Source organism: Barbus barbus (assembly GCF_936440315.1).
Source record: "Barbus barbus genome assembly, chromosome: 40".
Classification (NCBI taxonomy): Eukaryota; Metazoa; Chordata; class Actinopteri; order Cypriniformes; family Cyprinidae; genus Barbus; species Barbus barbus.
The window spans coordinates 26974230-26999469 of record NC_136718.1 but is presented as its reverse complement, the minus strand read 5'-3'; the positions used below and the strand labels follow the sequence as shown (position 1 = coordinate 26999469).

The 25240-nt window shown below is 39.6% G+C and overlaps 1 protein-coding gene across 1 annotated transcript in view; it reads left to right on the top strand.

Moving 5' to 3' along the window:
• The first annotated feature begins 23877 nt into the window (after nucleotides 1-23877).
• Nucleotides 23878-25240, top strand: part of LOC306859286 (profilin-1-like) — a 5312-nt gene continuing 3949 nt past the window's right edge. Inside the window, exon 1 of the mRNA XM_079400251.1 lies at nucleotides 23878-25240. This exon is cut by the window's right edge and continues 338 nt beyond it. The gene's annotated coding sequence lies outside the window, so the exon portion shown is untranslated.

The window sequence follows — 25240 nt, the reverse complement described above, 5'->3', positions numbered from 1 at the left end:
GCAGATGGTCATCACGGACCCCCTCAGCATACAGCCGGTGAGTCCTGTGAATCTAGTGAATCTCAACAGTTTATACATGTAGAGGAAAAAGCCGAAACAGATCGACAGACAAATCGATGGCACAAACAGGGAGCGAGACCCAAAGGCAATCGAGACATCAGATTATCACGAGTATCTTGTATTGCTGCCGTAGCATCCTCTACCCCAGATGCGGCTATGACAAGACTTGTAAACACTGGTATCCTACCACCCCCTATACATCTTGAGAACAGATTTGAAGCATTAATGAATGTGGGTGAGGAATCCGCAAATGTGACTAAACACGGATCGAATCAGCCAACAGCTAACATCAACAACAGCTGAAACGCTTCAAAGTCTTGAAGTCCATTCGTTCATCAGTGGACCACTCCCAGCAAGGGGAACTAACATGTTTTCACGGTTGCTTGGGCTAAATACATGGCTACAAAGAACCTGTAGTATAAAAGGAGTCAACTTCATCAACAACTTCAATCTTTTCTGGGGCCACAGACAACTGTTTAAACTGGATGGCCTCCACCCAAACAGACTCGGTGCAAGAGTGCTAAAAGACAATATCTATTTCTCCCTCCGTCATCCTTCAGCGGTGTGTGCCAATCTACTCGGCCTGAATGGCACACACACACCTGGACAGAATATGAGTGACCACAGGACTTCATGTCAGCTCTTGAGTCAACATGTGGTTGACACGTCCCACAAGGATACTGATAACACCACTCAGCCACAACAAGCACTGCTCATGGACATAGAGCTCATCACATGCAGACTGTGACGTATTACAACAGCTCCAAGACTCAGCACCCAAGGACGACTTTCTGGAAAACAGCATCTCACAGCCACCGGAAACACCAGAGCCAGAGCCATGCTCACCAGATACACTATCCCTCTCCCCAGCATCTCCACTTCTAAGCTTCTCACAGAAAATGGAGGAACTGGTGTATGCTGGGACCAAACTCTCCCACTCTTTCGCTGCAAGCCCCCAGATATCAACTAAAAAACGGCGGGCCCCACAACCACCAAAGACTGCAGGCCCAGCTCACCCTCCTCCTCCTGCGAGAGCTCTCCGGCCGCTGCCACAACGCCAAGGCTCAAACCCCTCTCCATCTGGTGTAGGTGAACCAAAAACAACTGATAACAGCTCTCAGTGATATGTGTCGGGTCCCCGCTATATTAGCCACAACATTCACAAATGTTTACAGAAAAGCGGGAACCCAGTGTGCCTATAGCCTCCTCTATTTCTGTTTTATCACGTGATAGAAAGTCTAAGGCCTTCTCAAGCCATACGGCTGACCCATCTAACCTGCGGCCTATAATGCATTAATCTAAGATTGCTGTAGAGACAAAATGTAATTCCATCAAGTTAGCATTTTTAAACATTCGCTCACTTAAAAATAAATCATTTCTGATCAACGATTTAATAACCACGAACAACCTGGATTTTATGTTTCTAAATGAAACATGGTTAGTCCTTAATGAAACAGCCCCTCCTAACTTTAATTTTATAAGTGTCTGCAGGACTGTTAGGAGAGGTGGAGGTGTAGCTGCTCTGTTTAAAGATGTTTATCAGTGCAAGCAAATGTCATTTGGTCAGTATTTGTCTTTTGAACACCTAGGTATTGTGCTGAAAGATGCTCCACGCACCCTGTTTATCATTATTTACAGGCCTCCAAAATATTCTCCAGCCTTTGTTGATGAGTTCACTGAACTGTTATCAATGATTTCCTTAGAGTTTGACTGTTTTGCTATTGCAGGGGATTTTAATATTCACATAGATAATGCAGAAATCAAAACTACAAAAGAAATTATAACTGTTCTAAACACTTTTGACCTGAGTCAGCATGTGCACAGACCCACACACAATCGTGGACACACTCTAGATTTACTCATCAGTAGAGGTCTAAACATCTCATCCATTGTAATTAAGGATGTAGCACTATCTGATCACTTCTGTATTTTCTTTGATATATTGATCTCAGTCACCACTGAATCTAGATCTGTCTCTATCAGTAAGAGATGCATTAACGAGAATACTAGTGCGCTATTTATGAAGGCAATATCATTAACACCAAGCATTTCTGCAGACCCTGTTGATCTTCTCCTGGAGTCATTTAACTCAAAAGTTAAGAATGTTATTGATGATATTGCTCCGATAAAGGTCAGCAAGAAGACGGGCAGACAAAAATCAATTTGGAGAAAATCAACAGCAGTTCAGAGCATGAAAAGGCAATGCAGAAAAGCTGAGCGGATGTGGCGGAAGACAAAACTCGAAATTCACTATAGCATCTATAAAGACAGCCTTCATGCGTTCAATGTGGAACTAGCCACAGCTAGACAGAATTTCTTTTCTAACCTTATAAACAGTAACTTAAACAACACTCGCACTCTTTTTGTGACTGTTAAGAGACTGACAAACCCCCCAAGTCAGATTCCCAGTGAAATGCTCTCCGACAGCAAATGCAATGAGTTTGCTTTCTTCTTTTCTGAGAAGATCAATAATATCAGAAAGGAGATTGGCACATCCTCAAGTTATGCAGAGGTCACACAGATTCGACCGCAATTTCAAAAAGAAGTGACTATGTGTGTTTTAAAAAAAATTGATAACAAAATTTTGGAAGAAATAGTACAGCACCTTAAATCTTCAACCTGCTATCTTGACACACTTCCCACATCCTTTTTCAAAAATGTGCTTAACTGTTTAGAAGCTGATCTCTTAGAAGTGGTGAACGCCTCACTTCTTTCTGGGACTTTTCCAAACTCCCTTAAAACTGCAGTTGTTAAGCCCTTTCTGAAAAAGCGCAATCTTGATAACACCATGTTGAGCAACTATGGACCCATATCAAATCTTCCTTTCATAGGTAAGATTATTGAAAAGGTAGTTTTTAATCAGCTGAACAACTACTTAAACTCAAATGGATACCTGGACAATTTTCAATCTGGTTTCCGAGCACATCACAGCACAGAGACAGCACTCATTAAGATAATAAATGATATTCGCCTCAATTCTGATTCTGGCAAAATATCAGTGCTGGTACTACTAGATCTTAGTGCTGCGTTTGACACTGTCGATCATAACATACTTCTAGAGAGACTGGAAAACTGGGTCGGGCTTTCTGGGATGGCACTCAAATGGTAAAGATCATACTTAGAAGGGAGAGGTTATTATGTGAGTATAGGAGAGCATAAGTCTAAGTGGACGGCCATGACATGTGGAGTCCCACAAGGCTCAATTCTTGCACCGCTCTTTTTTTGCCTGTATATGCTCCCACTAAGTCAGATAATGAGGAAGAACCAAATTGCCTATCACAGCTATGCTGATGATACCCAGATTTACCTAGCCTTATCTCCAAATGACTACAGCCCCATTGACTCCCTCTGCCAATGCATTGATGAAATTAACAGTTGGATGTGCCAGAACTTCCTTCAGTTAAACAAGGAGAAAACTGAAGTCATTGCATTTGGAAACAAAGATGAAGTTCTCAAGGTGAATGCATACCTTGACTCTAGGGGTCAAACAACAAAAAATCAAGTCAGAAATCTTGGGGTGATTCTGGAGACAGACCTTAGTTTCAGTAGTCATGTCAAAGCAATCAGCATACTATCATCTCAAAAACATTGCAAGAATTAGATGTTTTGTTTCCAGTCAAGACTTGGAGAAACCTGTTCATGCCTTTATCACCAGCAGGGTGGATTACTGTAATGGTCTCCTCACCGGCCTTCCCAAGAAGACCATTAGACAACTGCAGCTCATCCAGAATGCTGCTGCCAGGATTCTGACTAGAACCAGAAAATCTGAGCATATCACACCACTCCTCAGGTCCTTACACTGGCTTCCAGTTACATTTAGGATTGATTTTAAAGTACTTTTACTTGTTTATAAGTCACTCAATGGCCCAGGACCTAAATATATTGCTGATATGCTCACTGAATATATACCGAACAGACCACTCAGATCATTAGGATCGAGTCAGTTAGAAATACCAAGGGTTCACACAAAACAAGGGGAGTCTGCTTTTAGCTATTATGCGGCCCGCAGTTGGAACCAGCTTCCAGAAGAGATCAGATGTGTTAAAACACTAGCCACATTTAAATCTAGAATCAAAACTCATCTGTTTAACTGTGCATTTGTTGAATGAGCACTGTGCTATATGTCCGAACTGACTGCAATGCATTTTATGTATAATCATTTTCTTTAAATTTATTTTAAATCAATTTCTATATCATTTTAAAATTCCTTGTTTTTATTATTTTGATTTCCATGTTTTTACTGATTTTTTATATCTATTTCACTTTCTTTTATGTAAAGCACTTTGAATTACTACGATGTATGAAATGAGCTATATAAATAAACTTGCCTTGCCTAAAATGTAATTATTCACACCTTTACCTTATCCTCATTTAAGTCAATTGTGTAACCTATTTTTGTCTACCAGCCAATGCGGATTCTGAAAGAAAATATTGTTATAGTGTTATTGTAACGGGGCTGACGAGACGTGAGACGTGCGGATCCATATGCAAAGCTTTATTATAAAACATGGTCAGTAAACAGGCAGGGTCAGACACTGGCAAACAGGTATGGCAGGGGCAAGACACAGCAATCCGTGGAGCAAGCGTGGGTCGACGATCAGCGAACAGTATCCAAAGGGGCAAGGCAGAGAAATAATCCAGAAACGAGAGCAATAGTCCAAACGGCAGAGGCGAAGGGTAAAACCAGAAAACACGGGCAGGGTCAGACACGGAAAGGAAAACAAGGCAAGGCAAGACTATGAAAACTAAGAACGCTTTGTAAGGTAGCAGGCTAACAATACTCAGCCGCGAGCAAGAGCAAGTCCCAGGCTTATATAGTGCGTATAATAATGAGAATCAGATGTGTGTGCTCAGTGTGATGAGTAAATGGTGACCGCTGTGATCTGTGCAATGGATGATGGGTATTGCAGTCCAGAGAAGTGTGGTGTGAGAGTCAATGTGGTGAGTGAGTGACACCTGGTGGTGATTGTCCAGAAGAGCATGGACCAGATTTGTGACAGTTATAGTGCAACTTTCACACTGACAGAACCGCATGCTTGTATTTCAGCAGTGCTGTTAATGCTATGGTTATTTTAGCAAACAGTTTCCTCCATAAATTCAGTTCAACCACTTTTGAATAGTACCAACTACATAATTGTCAACATCAAGGTTTTACAAAAAAAAAACTAGTCTAATATTTTTGAGCCCTAGAATTTGCTTAACCACGAAAGTTAAGTCCAGGTGGTGAAAGTGGACATACAATACTCAAACCAAAACCATTTTAAAAACAGAACTGTGCCCATCCTTACACAGGCAGTTTAAATACAGATTCATGAAGGCTTAAAAAAATAAATTTGCCCTCAAACGAACTACTGTACAGTGTCACAAAATCCAGCTGCAAAGCCTAAATGTTCCTTTTTATTTTTAAACCGACACAACCACCATAGTTTTACCACCTTGGAGAAATGGTTCTGGACTCAAGTGGAACACAGGAAGGTAGAGGTTGCATAGATGTTGTCTGTTAGGATAGATTGTGCAGGTGCAGATAAAATTTAATAAAAAAAAAATAAAAAAAAAAACACTTTGCCAGAAAAGTAACTAGTTTTATTGACTTGAAATAAGATGTCAAAAATGCCACATTTAGAGCTGAACAAGTCTACTAAAAGACTTCAGTGCATTAGCACATCTTGGTTGAAGTAGGCAGGTAATGACATGCTGAGGGATGGATTCTTTGGCAGGGTAGGGAATAGATTCCAGGGCAGGGGGAGTACTGGACTCCACAACTGGGTGAGAGCTGGACTCAGTAGGCAGAGAGCTGGATTGCCCAGCTGGGTGAGAGCTGGACGCAGCAGGCAGAGAGCTAGATTCTGCAGCCGGGATAGCATTGGATTCCTCAGCAGGCAGAGAGCTGGATTCCCCAGCCGAGAGTATTATGGACTCATTAGCAGACTGAGGACTGGACACCTCAGCAGGCAGAGAGCTAGATTCTGCAGCCGGGATAGCATTGGATTCTTCAGCAGGCAGAGAGCTGGATTGCCCAGCTGGGTGAGAGCTGGACGCAGCAGGCAGAGAGCTAGATTCTCCAGCTGGGATAGCACTGGACTCATTAGCAGGTTGGGGGATGATTTCTGCAGGTAGAAGACTGGATTCTGCAGCTTGGAGTGTGTTGGACTCCTTGTCAGGTGGGAGGCTGGACTCCTCAGCAGGCAGAGAGCTAGATTCTCCAGCCGAGAGTATTCTGGACTCATTGGCAGACTGGGGACTGGACACCTCAGCAGGCAGAGAGCTAGATTCTCCAGTCGGGATAGCATTGGACTCATTAGAAGACTGGGGACTGGACTCCGCAACTGGGGGAGAGCTGGACTCAGTAGGCTGAGAGCTAGATTCTCCAGCCGAGAGAGTTCTGGACTCAATAGCAGGCTGGGGACTGGGCTCCGCAACTGGGTGAGAGCTAGATTCTCCAGCTGGGATAGCACTAGGCTCACTAGCAGGCAGAGAGCTAGATTCTCCAGCCGGGATAGCATTGGATTCTTCAGCAGGCAGAGAGCTAGATTCTACAGCTATGATAGCATTGGATTCCTCAGCAGGCAGAGAGCTAGATTCTCCAGTCGGGATAGCACTGGATTCCTCAGCAGGCAGAGAGCTAGATTCTCCAGCCGGGATAGCATTGGATTCCTCAGCAGGCAGAGAGCTAGATTCTCCAGTCGGGATAGCATTGGACTCATTAGAAGACTGGGGACTGGACTCCGCAACTGGGGGAGAGCTGGACTCAGCAGGCAGAGAGCTAGATTCTCCAGCCGGGATAGCATTGGATTCCTCAGCAGGCAGAGAGCTAGATTCTCCAGTCGGGATAGCATTGGACTCATTAGAAGACTGGGGGCTGGACGCCGCAACTGGGTGAGAGCTAGATTCTCCAGCTGGGATAGCATTGGATTCCTCAGCAGGCAGAGAGCTAGATTCTACAGCCGAGAGTATTCTGGACTCATTGGCAGACTGGGGGCTGGACACCTCAGCAGGCAGAGAGCTAGATTCTCCAACTGGGATAGCATTGGATTCCTCAGCAGGCAGAGAGCTAGATTCTCCAGTCGGGATAGCATTGGATTCCTCAGCAGGCAGAGAGCTAGATTCTGCAGCCGGGATAGCATTGGATTCTTCAGCAGGCAGAGAGCTGGATTGCCCAGCTGGGTGAGAGCTGGACGCAGCAGGCAGAGAGCTGGATTCTCCAGCTGGTATAGCACTGGACTCAATAGCAGGCTGGGGGCTGGACACCGCAACTGGGTGAGAGCTAGATTCTCCAGCTGGGATAGCACTAGGCTCACTAGCAGGCAGAGAGCTAGATTCTCCAGCCGGGATAGCATTGGATTCCTCAGCAGGCAGAGAGCTAGATTCTCCAGCCGGGATAGCATTGGACTCATTAGAAGACTGGGGACTGGACACCGCAACTGGGTGAGAGCTAGATTCTCCAGCTGGGATAGCACTAGGCTCACTAGCAGGCAGAGAGCTAGATTCTCCAGTCGGGATAGCATTGGACTCATTAGAAGACTGGGGACTGGACTCCGCAACTGGGGGAGAGCTGGACTCAGTAGGCTGAGAGCTAGATTCTCCAGCCGAGAGAGTTCTGGACTCATTGGCAGACTGGGGGCTGGACGCCGCAACTGGGTGAGAGCTAGATTCTCCAGCTGGGATAGCATTGGATTCCTCAGCAGGTAGAGAGCTAGATTCTCCAGCCAAGAGTATTCTGGACTCATTGGCAGACTGGGGGCTGGACACCTCAGCAGGCAGAGAGCTAGATTCTGCAGCTGGGATAGCATTGGATTCCTCAGCAGTCTGAGAGCTAGATTCTCCAGCTGGAATGGCACTGGACTTATTAGCAGGCTGGGGGATGGACTCCGCAACTGGATGCGAGCTGGACTCAGTAGGCAGAGAGCTAGATTCCCCAGCTGGGATAGCATTAGATTCCATGGCAGGTTGGGGCCTGGGCTCCTTGGTGGACTGAGCACATGACTCCTCAGCAAGGTGGGAGCTGGAACCTGCAACTGGGAGAGGAAAGGACTCCTTAGCAGGCTGGGGGATGGATTCTGCAGGCAGAGGACTGGATTCTGCAGCTGGGATAGCACTGGACTCATTAGCAGGCTGGGGACCGGGCTCCGCAACTGGGTGAGAGCTGGACTCAGTAGGCAGAGAGCTGGATTCCCCAGCTGGGATAGCACTGGACTCATTAGCAGGCTGGGGGATGGATTCTGCAAGCAGAGGACTGGATTCTGCAGCTGGGATAGCACTGGACTCATTAGCAGGCTGGGGACCGAGCTCCGCAACTGGGTGAGAGCTGGACTCAGTAGGCAGAGAGCTGGATTCCCCAGCCGTGATAGCATTGGATTCTTCAGCAGGCAGAGAGCTGGATTCCCCAGCTGTGTGAGAGCTGGACTCAGCAGGCAGAGAGCTAGATTCTCCAGTCGGGATAGCATTGGATTCCTCAGCATGCAGAGAGCTAGATTCTCCAGCCGAGAGAGGTCTGGATTCGTTAGCAGGCTGGGGGATGGACTCCGCAACTGGATGAGAGCTGGACTCAGCAGGCAGAGAGCTAGATTCTGCAGCTGGGATAGCGCTAGACTCAGTCAGCTTCCCATCAATCTCAGTAGACAAAGAGCCCAACTCCTCGACAGGAAGAGGGCTGGACTCTGCAGGGAAATTCACCACATCAATACCTATAGAAAATTGGTGCAAAACGTGTCAGATAAGATGAAACTAGCTTTCCTCATGGTAAAGTCTCATCAGAAAAGAATACCCTTTTGGATAACTAGCCCAGATGCATTCTTCAAAGACAGCAGAACAGCCAAGTTACACTTTGCTACCACTGGTGGGTTTGGATTTTGGCTTGCATAAGGACAAGACAAGGGGCCATCTGGAAAACAAGAGGCAAGAACTGGTGTTCAATGATACACATCACAATACTCAATCACGCATATTCAAAACTTTAACAGAAATATTATTGAAACTTACGAAAAGAAAGCTTTTAACTAGAGACACGATAAACTTGAGATTAAAATAAAAATGGAAAAAAGTGCCCCATTTAAAATTCAATAAACTCTGATTTAACATTGTGGGAAGGACATTCATATTTAATGCTAAATTTAGATCTGAACTGCATTTCCGGTGAATCATACAATGCTGTATTGCTATATTGTTTCACTAATATAACAGTCAGTTTTGCCAACTGCTTTCAATTGAAAGTAGCTAAAACTGGTAGCCAAGTGTCACTAGATGACAACGCCAAATACACTGATCTATATAAAGATGAATATAGATCAGTGGGCAATATAAAAACTTAGATAAAGTTTGTCCAAAAAGTTGATATTTGGCCCTAAACTTTTGGAAAAAAAAAAAAAAAAAAAAGTCTCAAAAGGGGTGGGGAAGTCGCTAAATCTAGCTACAAAATAGCAAAGTTGGCAACACTGAATACAGGAAGTCAGTATGCCCCATTAAAACAACTACACATCATGTGAACAAAGAGACATAATGCCATCATGATCAGTTTACAAACCCTTCTTCTCCAAGTGAACTTGCTCACTACCAGTCTGGGATAAAGGATACCCAATTGGAGAGGCAAATCCTGAAAATGAAATGTAAGGTTAAAGAAAGAGATACATAAAAAAGAAAACTTTAAAACACTACATCAATGAGGAAACAACTTCACCATCAAGCACCACTTCGTGGAACAAGAACACCAAAAACAGAAGATTTGAAACAGCCATCTTGAGTAAAGCTGAAAATCAACAATCTAACACTGCTTTCTAAAACAAGTGTTGAGCCAGGGCTTTTAAAATGAAGCCAGGGGTTTTAAATCATTGTTGATTTTCATCACCTGGGTTCCTCGTTAAAATTAAATTAGTAAGAGAGGATCCACTCGTTAAACTTGCTAAACTTGCTTTGATGCTTTGTGTCCTGCTGTTCTCAGTATTATAAATGATTCCTTACAGACTGGGGTTGTTCCAGCATTAAAGATTGCTGCTTTAACACCTGTACCTAAAAAAGAAAACATTGCACTGTATGATTTCAACAATTTTCGTCCTATTTCAAATCTCCCGCTTTTGGCAAAATTACTTGAGCGTATTGTTGCCTCTCATTTGTGTAATCATCTCACAGTTAATAATCTTTTTGAACCCTTTCAGTCGGGTTTTCGTAAATTTCACAGTACTGAGACTGCCTTGGTCAAGGTCACCAATGATTTGTTGATGGCCTCTGACTCTGGTGCAACATCTGTTCTTATTCTTCTTGATCTAAGGGCCGCGTTTGATACTGTGGATCACAGTCTATTACTTACTCGTCTTGAAAGAATGTTTGGTGTGTCTGGGACTGCCTTGAATTGGTTGCGGTCTTATTTTACTGACCGTTCCCAGTTTGTTTCTATGGGTGGTTATAGGTCCGAGATGAGCTCTGTCTCAACTGGTGTCCCTCAGGGGTCGGATTTAGGCCCCTTAATTTTTAACATTTATTTGTCACCGTTAGGCCACCTTTTGAGATCGCTCAGCCTTCATTATCATTTGTATGCTGACGATACGCAGATTTATATACATTCAAATTCAAATCCTGCATTACTGAGATTAAAACATGGATGGATAATAATTTCTTGTGTTTGAACGGTGATAAAACTGAAGTTATGCTTATAGGTTCTTGTCATCAAATATCTAAAGCCGGCCATCTGTCCTTGACTCTGGATGGCTCTGTTTTGGAAGTCCAGAGTCGAGTGAGGAACCTTGGAGTTATTTTTGATGCTAATCTGTCTTTTGATTCTTTTATCTAGAGCACTGTTAAAACCTCTTTTTTCCATATCAGAAATATCGCAAGATTGCGCCCTATGTTAAATTTGTTAAATTTCAGTGAAATGCTGGTCAATTCCTTTGTTGTCTCACGGTTAGACTATTGTAAAGCTCTTTTAGCCGGAGCTTCTAAATCTACACTTAATAAGATGCAATATGTACAAAATTTTTTATTTTTTTTTTAATTATTTTAACTGGGTCTAGGATTGGCAGTCACATTACTCCAGTATTAGAATCTTTGCACTGGCTCCCGGTCAGGTTTAGAGTGGATTTTAAAATTCTGATGCTTGCTTTTAAAGCATTGCATGGCCTGGCACCTCATTACCTCACAGAATTGTTGCATCCATACACTCCTAGTCGTAGATTGCGCTCCTCTCTGTCAAACTTGTTGGTTGTTCCTCAAACACGTCTAAGATCTATGGGTGACAAGGCTTTCTCTTTCTATGCCCCTGTCCTTTGGAATTCTCTGCCTCTAGAATTTAGGGGAGTTCAGAATTATGATGGATTTAAAGTTCAGCTTAAGACATATTTTTTTAAACTTGCATTTGTTTATTGATTTTGTTTTTTTTGTATTTGATTACATTGTGTTCAGCGCTTTGAGAAGCTGCTTTTAAAGGCGCTTTATAAAATAAAGTTTATTATTATTATTATTCTCCTGCCGATTGTCATTTTCAAAATGTTCATAGATGTCAATTTTATTTGATTTTTAGAAGATAATATTACTTGAACTTACTAAATTAATCCAACATGGTATATACCGTTTCTCCTACAGTATGATGGGTGGTGGAAATGTAGGAGCATTTGTCTGCCACAATAACAATGAAGATGAATTAAAGTGACAACATTTGAATAGATAAAAGCATAAAGTGTCAAGAGAGTCAAACATAGAATGATCAGAGCATTAAACTATATACATATTTAGCTCATTACTGGGGGAGCTAAACTACTTTTAAAACAACTGTCAAACTGTAGAGAGAAAAAAAACTGTAGTAAACAAGTAGTCAAGTTAGTAATGTCACTGCTTAGATAGTCCAGAGCACTGTTTTGGACACTATCAGGGGGGTCTTCCAGGGTCCTGTACCATCAGTGTTGCCAACTGCTTTCAATTGAAAGTAGCTAAAACTGGTTGCTAAATGTCACTAGATGACATCTTAATGGCAAATTCGCTGATCTATATAAAGATGAATATAAATCAGTGGGCAATATAAAAACTTAGCTAAGGTTTGTCCAAGAAGTTATTATATTTGTCCCTAACCTAAAAAAGTCTCAATTAGGGGTGGGATAATAGAAAAATCTTGCTACAAAAATTCAGAGTTACAGGATTAGTTTCGAATTGACAAAACCAAACCACTCCAATCCAATCCGGATTTGTTGGTATCATGAAGCTGATCATCAACTTTCTTTGTCAACTCAGGCTTTGATTCTGTGTTTGTGGAGCATGTGCACATGAATGTGTGAAATCATTGGCAAACAGCCAATCACGAGCCTTGGTTAAAGGTTAAAGGTTTTGCTAAAGGATAAGAGATTGAAGAATGATTTATTTAAATGCATTTACAATGAAAAAAATACTTGTTCATGAAAGAGGACAAATAAAAGAAACTATCTTGCTTCATCTGTGCAGTCACAAGTGAAACTTGTTAAATTTGTTTATGTAGTTGGAATTATACAGCGATAGAGACTCAAACATGCAAGGTCACAGTCATTTTTAAAGCATTATCTATTGATTCTACAACTTATTTATAATACACATGATCTGTATATTTTAACATTCAGTTAAAATAAATGATTTATAATAACTGTTCAATTAAAATAGCTTGTGTGTAATGGATTAATAAATCATTAAAGCCAGACTATTTTTTTAGTATTAGTTCCCTTTCATTTGGAGCAAGATAAACTGGGGGAGTGACTTTTCTGTGTCAGACATGTGTCACTTTGCTCACACCTGATTGGTCCAAGTTCAGTTTGTGATCTCCAACTCAGAACATAACCTGCCCTGGAGCAGGTTAGCTGTTGAGTGTATGTTACTATGGCAATGAACGCAGCTAAAAGCCAAGCCACTTTCATGGTACCTAAAACCCAGGATTGGTGCAAACTAAACTGAAACTTATATGGCTAGCTAGCTAATGTGGCTTCATGGTACAGGTCCTAGATAGCAGGTTATGTAACATACCCATTTAAGGGTAATTGGATAAACTCAGCTTTTGGTTCAAAAAACGGAGTCAACTTTCAGGGTATGTAAGTAGCCATAGAAACTTATTCTCTGAACGTAACCTGGGGCCTGTACCATGATGGTAGATGCACAAATTCAGAGTTACAGGATTAGTTTCGAATTGACAAAACCAAACCACTCCAATCCGGTTTTGTTGGTACCATGATGCTGATCATCAACTTTCTTTGTCATCTCAGGCTTTGATCTTGAGTTTGTGGAGCATGTGCACATGAATGTGTGACATCACTGGTGAACAGCCAATCAAGAGCGTTGGTTAAAGAATGAAGAATATGATGAATTTAAATGGATTTACAATTAAAAAAGTACTTGTTCATGAAAGAGGACAAATAAAAGAAGTTATCTTGCTTTATCAGTGCAGTCACAAGTGAAACTTGTTAAGTTAGTTTAAACAGCTGGAAATATACAGCGATAGAGATTCAAACATCTAAGTTCACTTACTCATTTTTAAAGCGTTATCTATATTACATACAATCTGCATATTTTAACATTCATTTAAAATAAATTATTTAAAATAACTGTTAAACTAAAATTGCTTGTATGTAATGGATTAATAATAATATAAATCATATAATTATATAAATTATATAAAATAACTACATTTTTGTTTTGGCAAGACAATTTTTTTTAATACTAGTGACCTTTCATTTGGCACAAGAAAAACTGGAGGAGTGGCTTTTTTGTGTCCGATGTGTCACTTTGCTCACATCACCTTTTGGTATGGAATGGTAAGTTATGTAATGATATAAACGTTGTGCTTAATCTATAAACAAACCTTTTATATCTACATTTTTGACAGATGCACTTTTTTGTAGCACTCAGCTCTAGTGATGCAAAGTCCAATTCATTTCCGCGAAACCGGTTCAAAAAGCTGATTCATCAGTTCCTGACGTCATCAAGCAGTAAGCCTTTATGCATTTATTTTCTAACTCAGTGCCATGTTGTATCAATGAAAATTTAAATAGTAATTTGTGTCAACACATATTGAAACATAAAAAAAAAAAAGATATTTGTGTGAATGCCTATGGCTGATTATTGCCATATAATTCACTTTAGTATGGTATTTGTGGTCACAGTTTCATTCATGGATCCTTTATGTCAGATACGACTGACTGACCAATATTGACTAGCCTACAACTTGGATAAGATTCCTTGTTATGATCCTGGGCATCGTTGTTTTCGTATGTTTTGCTTTGTGTATGTGAGTGTGTATGTGTGCAGGGATTGGCTCTTCATTAAGGAACGTGACTGGTGGATCCTGAAGCGGGTAACTATAAAAGGGCGGCGCGACCAACACATGGGGAGCTCACTTTAGCATTGGCTGTCGTGGCGTGAAGAGCTCCAGATTCTGCCTCCGTCAACAGATCACCAACGCCTTTGTGGTTATTGGTTGTGGCTGTTTCGATTCGTGATTTATTATTATTAATAAAACGTAAATTAATAACAGCCATAATAAGCATATTTCCAGTACTCCCCTCAGGCTTATTTTCAACTCACTCATCAGAATCTTCGTTAATCGTCGGTAAACTTCGCCACGGCTCATTCGGTTCTTTTTGAATCAAATGTGCTACTTTGGCTTTGCGTCCTGCATCATCAACCTGGAACGAACGTTCGATTCAGTTCGATTTGTGAACCGGCTCGACTGGTTACTTCCTGAGAACCGGCTTAAAAGAACAATTCGTTGAAGAACCGAACATCACTACTCAGCTCCCCAGTGGAATATGGCTTAGACTCTTCCTTGAGCCCAAGCAAAGAAAAAGGTGTGTACAGTATGTAGTCAGATTAAGACTCTTGATATAGTTCCACATTTGTTATAGTGACAAATGATCCCTCTTTAAAAGATACAAAAATCTCTTTCAAAAAGGTCTTTCACACCTTACCTCTGAAAAAGACTCCAGAAATGGGCGTGTAAAACTGTGGGAAAATGGGAGTGTAGAGGATGGGAAGAGAGGAGAATACAATCAATAAAACACAGACCTACAACAGGCTCATTATACAGACAGATGAATATTAAAATATATTTAAAACAGAAAGAATAAAGGCATAGTTATTTTTGTGTACTCTTCTTTGTATTTTCGATCTATATCATAGTTTGCAGTGCATCACAATAATCTGTCGTGTCATCGTATTCATGAACAGACGTACCGCTGTATCAGTGCCCTTATTTGCACATATTTCATTTGAAGAAGACATGAAATGTGCATGAGCACGGTGCTGGTTCATGTTTGGAGCACGCACGAGAGAATATGAAAAATACTCACAAACAGGGTGCGAATTACGCAGTGAGCATTGACCATTGGGGAGGTCAGAGCACTGGGGGGGGGGGGGGGTATTTTTAATGTTTTAAATAGGGCTGTCAGGTGATTATTTAAAAAAAAATCTATTTACATAATGTGGCGATTAATTAATTAGCATGCACATCATGTACCGATTAAAGATAAAATTATTAAAAATAATAGTTAATTTAGTGTTATTGTGTTAATTTTAGGGCCGGGACTCGATTAAAAAAATTAATCTAATTAATTAGAGGCTTTGTAATTAATTAAACTAAATTAATCGCATTTTAATCGCATATAAATATTTGACCTGAGAACAGTGAGAAGTAAGTTTTTTATATGGATTTTTACATTTCCCATCCACAGGGCCAAACAAAGCGGTCTCATCAGCTTCTTTGTCCATGTTCACTGTGGTTTGTTTTTGGCTGTTTCTCAATATGCGTTCTTCAGCGATCTTGCGTCCTTGTGTTCTCGTTCTACGTCATCATTAACCGTCAAAGTTCAGTTCCAATTCTCAGGAACGCAAGTACAGAGAATGCATGAAAGTGCCCGGATATGTTCTTGAAACTGAGGATGCATCGAGTGCAGACTTGAGAGAATCGAGCCGTTAGAAATCCCTGAAAACGCTGTGGGTGGCCGGTGTACGGAAGCCTGTAAGCTTTAAAGTCGCTCTCACAAATACGGTTCTTCAAGTTGAAAGTAAACATTTATCGTTTTGTTTTGGTTAATTTTAATAAAGTTATAAGACCCGGAGAAAGTCTGCATTTTTATTGGCATATTAAAATGAATCTTAACAGTAAAACATATAACGCTGTAAAATAAAACAATACAATTATATGAAAGTAATATCTATAATAGTATGAAATGTTTTAATAAGTTATGACATTTTGTAATATTTATTGTTCATTGGCCGTTTCTTATGCTGAGAAGCATAATAGTCAATGTAACGTTACCCACTATGAGTTAACCGCTGATTTAAATAGAAGAACAGATTAAATAAAGATGATGGACATCCTCAACATCTTCCTGTCAATCAGAATAAGCATGAGTCTGTTGGTGAACCTCTTTGGTGGTTCAGGCACAGCTGTCACAACACACGGGAGCGGCGAGTTGTCGGCTAGCATCAGATCCAGCGCACTGATCGCCAGACCCCCGTCACTTTGCGGTCAGTTAAGCAGGAATGCAGTACATCTCAATTCTCATAAGTGTGCGTTCTGTGTTCTCGCGTCCTTCCGAGTTCGTTCTTCCAAGGAAACTTGGCAAGACCGGTCTCCACGAGAACGCAAGTCTGTTCTTTGCGTTCTTGGAATTGACAAACAGAACGCTAGTTGGTGCTGCAGTATAATCGGTCCGCCGAAACTCATCCAGTGAGAAACGTTCCGCGGTTCAAAAATAAGTGCGATTAAAATGCGTTAAAAAAAATTAACGCGTTATTTTTGTGTAATTAATTAATCTAAATTAACGCGTTAAAGTCCCGGCCCTAGTTAATTTACAAAAAAAAACACTGAACAGACATTACAAAAAAGTAGCTGAAATATAAGTAGCTTTAGAAAGAAATATTTTATTCAACACAAAAACAAATAAATATTGAAATATGAAATTATTTTAAAAAAGAAACTCTCTGAATATAAAACTAAACAGTAGGTCTTAAGTGAGTCAATCATCGATTTGTTCAAATGGCTGATTCATTCAGAAACAAAGCAAGTGACTGCCTTTCTGAATGGTTCACTGAATCATTCATTCACTCAGTTTAAAAACGTGGATTAATGATCCACTTATATGTGTTGATCAAAGACGCACAACAGTTCTCCGAGAGATTTATTTTCATTATTGAAATTACTGACATTGTGTCTCAAATGTAATTATTCACACCTTTACCTTATCCTCATTTTTAGGTAAAAAATTATGTAACCTATTTTTGTCTATCAGCCAATGCTGATTCTGAAAGAAAACAGTGTTTGTTATAGTGCAACTTTCACACGGACAGAACCGCGTGCTTGTATTTCAGCAGTGCTGTTAATGCTATGGTTATTTTAGCAAACAGTTTCCTCCATAAATTCAGTTCAACAGCATTAAATTGTAGAGGGTAAACTTGAATATACACATGCATTTTAGGTGCTCATGCTCCGTCCAAGCAATAAACGCAGGTCTTTGAATGAGCACTGAAGTATATCCTTCAACCGCTCAGGTAATGCCAATACGACCCATTTCAGGGGCTGCCAAATTTACATATTAAAATCAGTCAGAGCTATAGAAATGCATATTAATATCTACAAGTACACTGCCCTCCAAAAGTTTGGAAACACCCTAAAAAAAGGGGTTTTGGACCATATTGGCATGAATCCTTTTTAATTTGTGATAATTTTGCACTGATAAGGGACAACACAAACTACGAAAACATATTTTAATATAATGTTTTATATGCATAAACAGTTTATGCATAGAAAAAACTTAAATTTTCGATTCATCAAAATGTCCAGCATTAGCAGCTATTACAGCTCTGCATAATCTGGGCATCCGAGCTGTCAGTTTATTCAAACATTGACTTGATACTGTATATTACTCCAAGCCTCCTGAAGGATTGCCCAAAGATGATTCACACTGGTTGGACACTTCTTACGGACATCACGGTCCAGTTCCTCCCATAGTAGCTCAATTGGGTTGAGGTCGGGTGATTGTGGAGGCCATTCCATGACAGACATGATGCCAGCTGACCGTTTCCTCTCCAAACAGTATCTGCACAGCTTGGAAGTGTGCTTGGGGTCATTGTCTTGATGGAAGGTTTAGGAAGGTTGGGGTGTTTCCAAAGTTTTGGAGGGCAGTGTAAATCTCCATATTATGCATAGGCTAGCCTTCTTTCTAACTGATCCCCCCCTACGTCTAGTTTTGACGTCCATCAAGGGGGATAAAGTCTTCTTTAGAGGGTTCGACCACTGTAAGAATACATCATGCATAATACAGGCATTGATTGGATCATAAGAGTTCATTCTCATGAATAATACTGAGAAAAGCTCGGAAAACTGATGACGTAGACGTGTACTCATTAGCCATGGCAGCCAGTCAACTCTCCAAATTAATGCATATATGTGACGTAGGCTCAAATTTTCTTTTTGAACCGGAAGAACGAAATTGCTCCAAAAAATGAAAATAAATAACCACTTTTTCCTTAATAATAGACATAATGAGTGCTATTGTTGTTTTCACTGATGTGCAACCTGTTCAAATATGTTAACATCTCAAAAAATGTGTTTTAGGGTTTCAGGACCCTTTAAATCAGGATGCTGAGTCTGGTTCTAATGTCACCTTAACCCTCTGGGTGTGTTCGGGTCAAACTGACCTGGAAAATATGTTCTTTTTCCTGAAAATACTAGTTAATGTTATCACATTGGACTCAAACTTACTGACTTTGTTCACACAGGGTATAAGTACTTCTCATCATTTTTTTTTTTTTAGAATTTTCGTAATTTTTTGTGGATTTTATTTGACCTAGTCACACTTGTGGTGTTCTCGGTCAAAAATGACCGGTCTCCAAACAATTGCTTATAAATCTCTCATTATGCTATATTATCACCAAATATTGGATTCATTCTTTTTTCTTTCATTTAGGACTGGTTTTGTGTTTCTATTTGCATCTGATTAATCGTAGGCCTCATTTATCTCAAAGTAGGCACCTCATTTTTTGAGTGAAAAAAGAATAAGAATAATTTTCACAATATGAGATATAAAAAAATATGAGAATTTGCACTGTTTATCACACTAGAATGTTTAATGTTTAAATGCTTTTATTTTGTACAAAATTGCACAAAGTCACACTTGTCAAAAATGGCTGGCCATTGAAAGTGAACGGGGAAGCATTCAGGAGCATGTAGTGCTTGCAAACATAAAGGCCTTGGACTTGTGTGTGTGTGTCTGTGTGTGTGTGTGTCTGTGTGTGTGTGTGTGTGTGTGTGTGTGTGGATGCATGTATACTCACGTTATCACACACACACACACAAAAAATAATATTTTTTTCCATTTTTCGACCCTCAAAAACATTTGTTGTTTTATTACACTAGTTTTAAGATTGTTCTTGAGATAAAAATAAAAAACTAATTGTGACTTTTTACCTCACGATTCTGACAATTATGAGTTTATATCACACAATTTGGAGATTCTGGTAATTCTGAGATTTGCGAGGAATAAAACAGTCAGAATAATGCAAATATGTTTATCTCGCAATTCTGATTTTAGAAAAATTATTTTCTTTTTCACGAAAATGCTAAATAATAGTTATTATAACATGAATAAAATATCCTCACACACACACACAGGGTATGACAACTTCCCAAATTTAGATATTTTGCACTTTTGGTGGGACTTGTCCCCTATCTTGTTACACTTGCGGTGTTTCCAGTCAGAAATGACTGGCCTACAAAACTTGCTTGCAAGTCTCACTTTATTGTATATTATTACCAAATATTGTATTCAGTCTTTGTTTTCAGCTTGTTATTTTTTTGGAACTGATTGATCTGCTAGGCCTCACTGATCTGTGATCTGAGCTTGAGCCAAAATTATCCACAAAAACTGTGCTTTTTCTCCACTCAAAAACTGACGCCTACGATCAATCCATTCCAAAAGGAAATACAAAACCTGCGCTAATTAAACTTGATTCCAATATTTGGTGATAATACAGCATCATGAAAGATTTACAAGCATTTTTTAAAAGGCCAGTCAAGGGTTGTAAGATCATGAGAAAAGCAAATCATTGCTGTTTTATCCCTGTGAGTTAAAATTGCTTGGAATAATTAAATCCAGGAAAACACATTTCAAATAAAGTATTTGGGGAGAATTGAAAACTAAAGTTTACACGGGGTCTCAAAAATGAAACGCCTGCCTCTGGCTGCTTGAACTGTGTGATTTGGTCAGTTTGTGCATCTCAGCAGAAGAGGGCGCTATTCACACCACAGAAAAACTGAACCTGCATTCTTTAGAGAATTCCTCAACATGTCAAAACAGGTCGACAGATCACTTCTGCATACATTTGACTTTTTGTGACAGTTATTTAGTAACATACAGTGCACTTATCGCATGTCCAGACTCTGGAGAAGCTTAAACACTCGCTAGTGGCTCAGTTAATACTCACTTTAAATGACGAACTAAAGCTTTTGTAAAATAATACTACCTCAAAATAAAGAACAAGTGTCGCTTTTATGAGATGTGTGAACTGCATTTTGTCTTTCACTCTCTCGCTGACACTTTTTCATTATCTCCCCCACATTCTCTCACTTCCTAGTTTGCCTAAAAAGGGCATATTATACTGAGAGAAGTGTGTGTGTGTGTGTGTGTGTGTGTGTGTGTGTGTGTGCAATCAAACTAAAAGAGAGATCAGAGCAGGACGAGAGGTTATATCTGAGAGGAAGAGGTTGTGAGGATGAGTGGAAATAAGAAAGAAACCGAGAGGAGGGTGTTGAAGATCAAATGAGAATTCTCACATGAACAACAGACAGTTTCTCCACTTCCTGTCAGAGACAGGAAGTCACGGAGTCAGTGTGTGTGTGTGTGTGTGTGTGTGTGTTCCTTTTTTAGTGGTGTTTGCTAACAGTCAAGCATCTCTGTTATTGCTCATGGTGTGATGAGCGTTGATGCAGTGTATGATTGCTGATGAGCGTCACGCCTGGACTGTTTCACACTAAAGTATATCAATGCAATTTAACTATGCAAATGTGTTGATAACCCTGCTGTGGAGAGGAATTTTGACATTTTAAAAGTGGTTTCTTGTTAAATAAAACCCTTAAAACAAAGTAAATTGTAAAAAAAGAAAAAAAAAGATAAAAATAACAACTTCTATATTTTTATAGAAGAAACTTTAAATCAAGAAACAATAACTTGAGTAGGGAAAAAAGTGAGTTTATGCTTAAAACAAGAAAAATATCTGCCAGTGGAGTCAGAAAAATAATCTTGTTTTCCCTGTCCATTAAATTGATTTGTTCTGACCACATCGGAAATATTTGTTCTTGTTTTAAGCATAAATTAATTTAATTTGACTAATTTGCTTATCATTTCATAACTCATTTCAGACACATTTTTCAAAAAGCAATACTTAATGTCTTACATCATTGTCCTACTCAAGAAAATGTTTGTTGATTTAAGAATCTTTAGATATGTGTAATGGAAAACAAGGAAATCCTTTTTTGTGGTGTTTTAAACTGATTGATTCCTGAAGTCATGTCTCGTTGCTGTTACTTCATCAAGTTCTGCATGCATACGTTCCTCAGAAAATGAAAAGTCCAGGTTTTGAAAACTCAATTTGGTTTGTTCAAACCTCCTCTGTACAGACTTGATAAATCTGGATCTGTGTGGCATTTCAGGTGTTTTGTCATTGTAAAGCACACAGTTGGGCTCAAAGCACGATCTTTGCAGAATGGCTATTTTCTTCCCCGTTTGACTGGCAAATGAGTTTCCTCTTAACACACAATGCTTCTCAGCCACGCACACACACTCCACCCAGAAACAAACCCGACATTGACAGCAGAGACTCTTCATTCTGACGTGAGACTGCAGACTTTCTGCTGAACCTATAAAAGCAGGGTTGTGAGGTACAGAAGACAGAGAGGGAATTATAGACCATATACCATTCAGAACAGACTCACCGTGAGCTCTGAGGTTATTAAGCGTCGTCATGTGCTTGTGTCAAAAAGATTTCAACTTCATGTTTCAAAAAACTGTGTTTAATATTGCTGAAGGACTACACTACCCATAATCCCGTGGGAAGCCACCAAATGTCAATCACAGAAGTTCAGCAGCGACCTTCCTTTCCCACAAAGTGCTGCAAATGAGCTCCATACACATACAAGCTTGCATATATGAATGTACCAATAATTTGCATTAAATGTCAAATATACTGTTTTTACTCAAAATCAGTGACTGTAAGTCAGTAGGTTTATTTTGTTCACTCTTAAAAATAAAGGTGCTTCATGATGCCATAGAAGAACCTTTTTGTCTAAATGGTTCCATAAAGAACCTTTAACATCTGAAGAACCTTTCTGTTTCACAAAAGCTTCTTTGTGGCGAAAGAAGGTTCTTCAGATTATAAAAAAAGCAAGAAAGAGATGGTTCTTTAAAGAACCTTTGACTGAATAGTTCTCTGTGGAACCAAAATTGGTTCTTCTATGGCATCACTGTGAAGAACCTTTATTTTTAAGAGTGTGCTGTTGTTTCTGATTCCTTCTGACAGAAATCAAAAAGACTAAAGTAAAGTGCATTCAATCATTGTACTGTTGTTTTGTGAGTTGTGAAGGTTTCCTTGTTTTTGTCTGTGTTTCATCTAAAGTCTATAGAACTGTTCATCAGCGCTTATCAAAAGCTCTGGCTGTTTTTATTATTATTTAAGTGGTTTAGCTAAAATCACACTCTATTGCTGATCAATAGCCGGAGTCTGGATAAACTCACAGATAACAATCCTCTGTGTGTGCGCCGGCCTCGAGTGCATCACACACACACCCAGAGAAAAGAATCCGGTCTGTGTGTGTGTGTGTATTTGCTTGCCTTGCAGGCATACATTCTCTTTTCACTACATTAGTCAGCGTGTGTTCGCATGTTATGATAGAATCGTCTCTCACTCTGGTCTAACCAGTGAGAACATGAGCATGAATTCCAGAGCTCCAAAACATTTGACGTCTAAACTCTGCAGCGTTTGCAAGACTCAAATCTGCTGCTTCTCCTTCATTAACATGCCTTTCTGTCCTCAGCCCAAAAAACAAGAAAATCAAACCTGTTTTATTATTATTTTCATCTAAACAGTTTAGTTTTGAGGGATTTTGTCATTTTTGTTATTCAGTTTTATAATGTAAAAGGGGATCCTCACAAGGTTTTCTCAAAGTTACGAACAAACGTTCTAGTAACATTAATAGAATGTTCGTTTAAAGTGATATGGTCTTTACTAATGTTCTCAAAACGTTTGCCCCAAAACAATATTTATAACTTGTTCATGCAACGTTTAATTCTGAAAGAGTTTAGTTGGACACTCATCTTATTCAGAGAACATTCAAACGTAACGTTCCCGTAATGTTTGGAAAATTAGAAAATGGAATGTTCGTGTAACATTCAAGTAAAAACTTTTATTTTTTTTAAACTGAATGTTTTGAATATTCAGAAATAACGATTTCATGGGAATGTTAGAAAAACGTTCTCATAACATATTTTTGTTAGTTGGGTTCTTTTCAATCCAGGGTGAAGTTTGACTCATTCTTGATAGGTTCCCCAATTTGTGTAGTTTGCCAAATTGACCCGTTCTCTCACATGGCACAATCTGATTGGTTCCTCCAGTGGTCATTTCTCGTCTGGTCTGCTCTGATTGGACACTGAGAGGATCTCTACAGCATCTTCTCAGTCAGATACAGTAGTGGAATGAAGTTCAGCTGATCTCATTCAGGTCGGCCGTCTCTGTAACTCTTCCTGTCATATCATGCAGCTTGCAGATTCACAAACAGGATGTTGTGGTCACGTTCTGCTGTATTCTGTCGCCTCCTTTTTCTCCATTGCTCTGCCAAAGCCCAAACTCCAGCCTGACTCACGACAAACTCCAGATCAGCTAAGACTTTAAACTTGAACTCAGAGTAAAGTTAAAATGATCTCGGATTGATTAGGAAGTGAAGACGTGTGTCGATCTGAGCAGGTTCAGCACACAAACTCACGTGTGATATCATGATGCAGGAGCCTGTTTGACGAGTCAGATGCATTAAAGCGATAGATAACTCACTCGAAAATGACTCTCCTGTCAATATTTGCTCACCTTCATATTGTCTCAATCTGGAACACAAAATGAGAATTGGCTGACAAATCTTTACACAGCTTTATTCCATGCAAAAACAGTTCTTAGTGGCCATGTCTGCTCAATAAAAGTAGTCCATATGGCTTTCGCACAACATTACACACAATAGCATCACACCAGGTTGGTTGTAATCAAGCGCGAAGCCAGTTCGAATATGTGGAAGTGTGAATGAGATTTGAGAGCTGCCATTCTAGTGTGTTCCTCATTCTAATCTATCATATGACTTCAGATCACAACTGCTAAGGTGTTTTTCATTTGTCATTTTATCTCTATGAACATTCCAAACATCTCCTTTGAATTTCTCACAATATATGTGGGTTTGAAATTACTTTTGCATAAATTCATCTTAAAATAAATTCAAGATCTACCACTAAGATGCATGTGCACACAATAAAAACCAGCGAGGACCTGACCTGATTTTTTTGTGCATTTAGCACAAGTTATTTCATAAATGCATTTAAATATATAATATACTAGTGTGTACTTAAAGTGTGTATGTTCATTCTGGTCACTGTCCAGCTAAGAGGGAACGTTGTGGCAATGTTTCCTTAAAGTTATGAGCAAACATTCTTACAGCAACATTTATAGAACGTATGTTCAACCTTATCTGCTCTTTAATGTTTTCAAATTGGTAGCATAAAAACTTTATTCGTACATTATTTGTGGAATGTTTTTCCCTAAAACATTTTAGTTGGATGTTTTTTTTTATTTCACTGCATGCTTCAGAACATTCCGAAGTCATTCAAAAGTTACATTTACATAATATTTAAAAAAGTTATAAATGATAATAAAAAAAAATAAATGTTATCACTTGTTTCCAGAACGTTCCCATAATGATGTCCCCTAATGTTCGCATTACAGAGCGACAATGCTTTTAAAACATTTATAAACAGACATGGCTAACATTCAGAAATGGATTGTTTTTCCCTGAAACACTTAAGTTGGATGTTGGTCGAACTTGCTTTATTTTTTTTATTTCAGAACACTGGAGGTAAGTAACGTTCCCATAATACTTTTAAAATGATAAAATTATAAGTTAATTCAATGTTTGCATGTTGCATGTTTTAAAAAA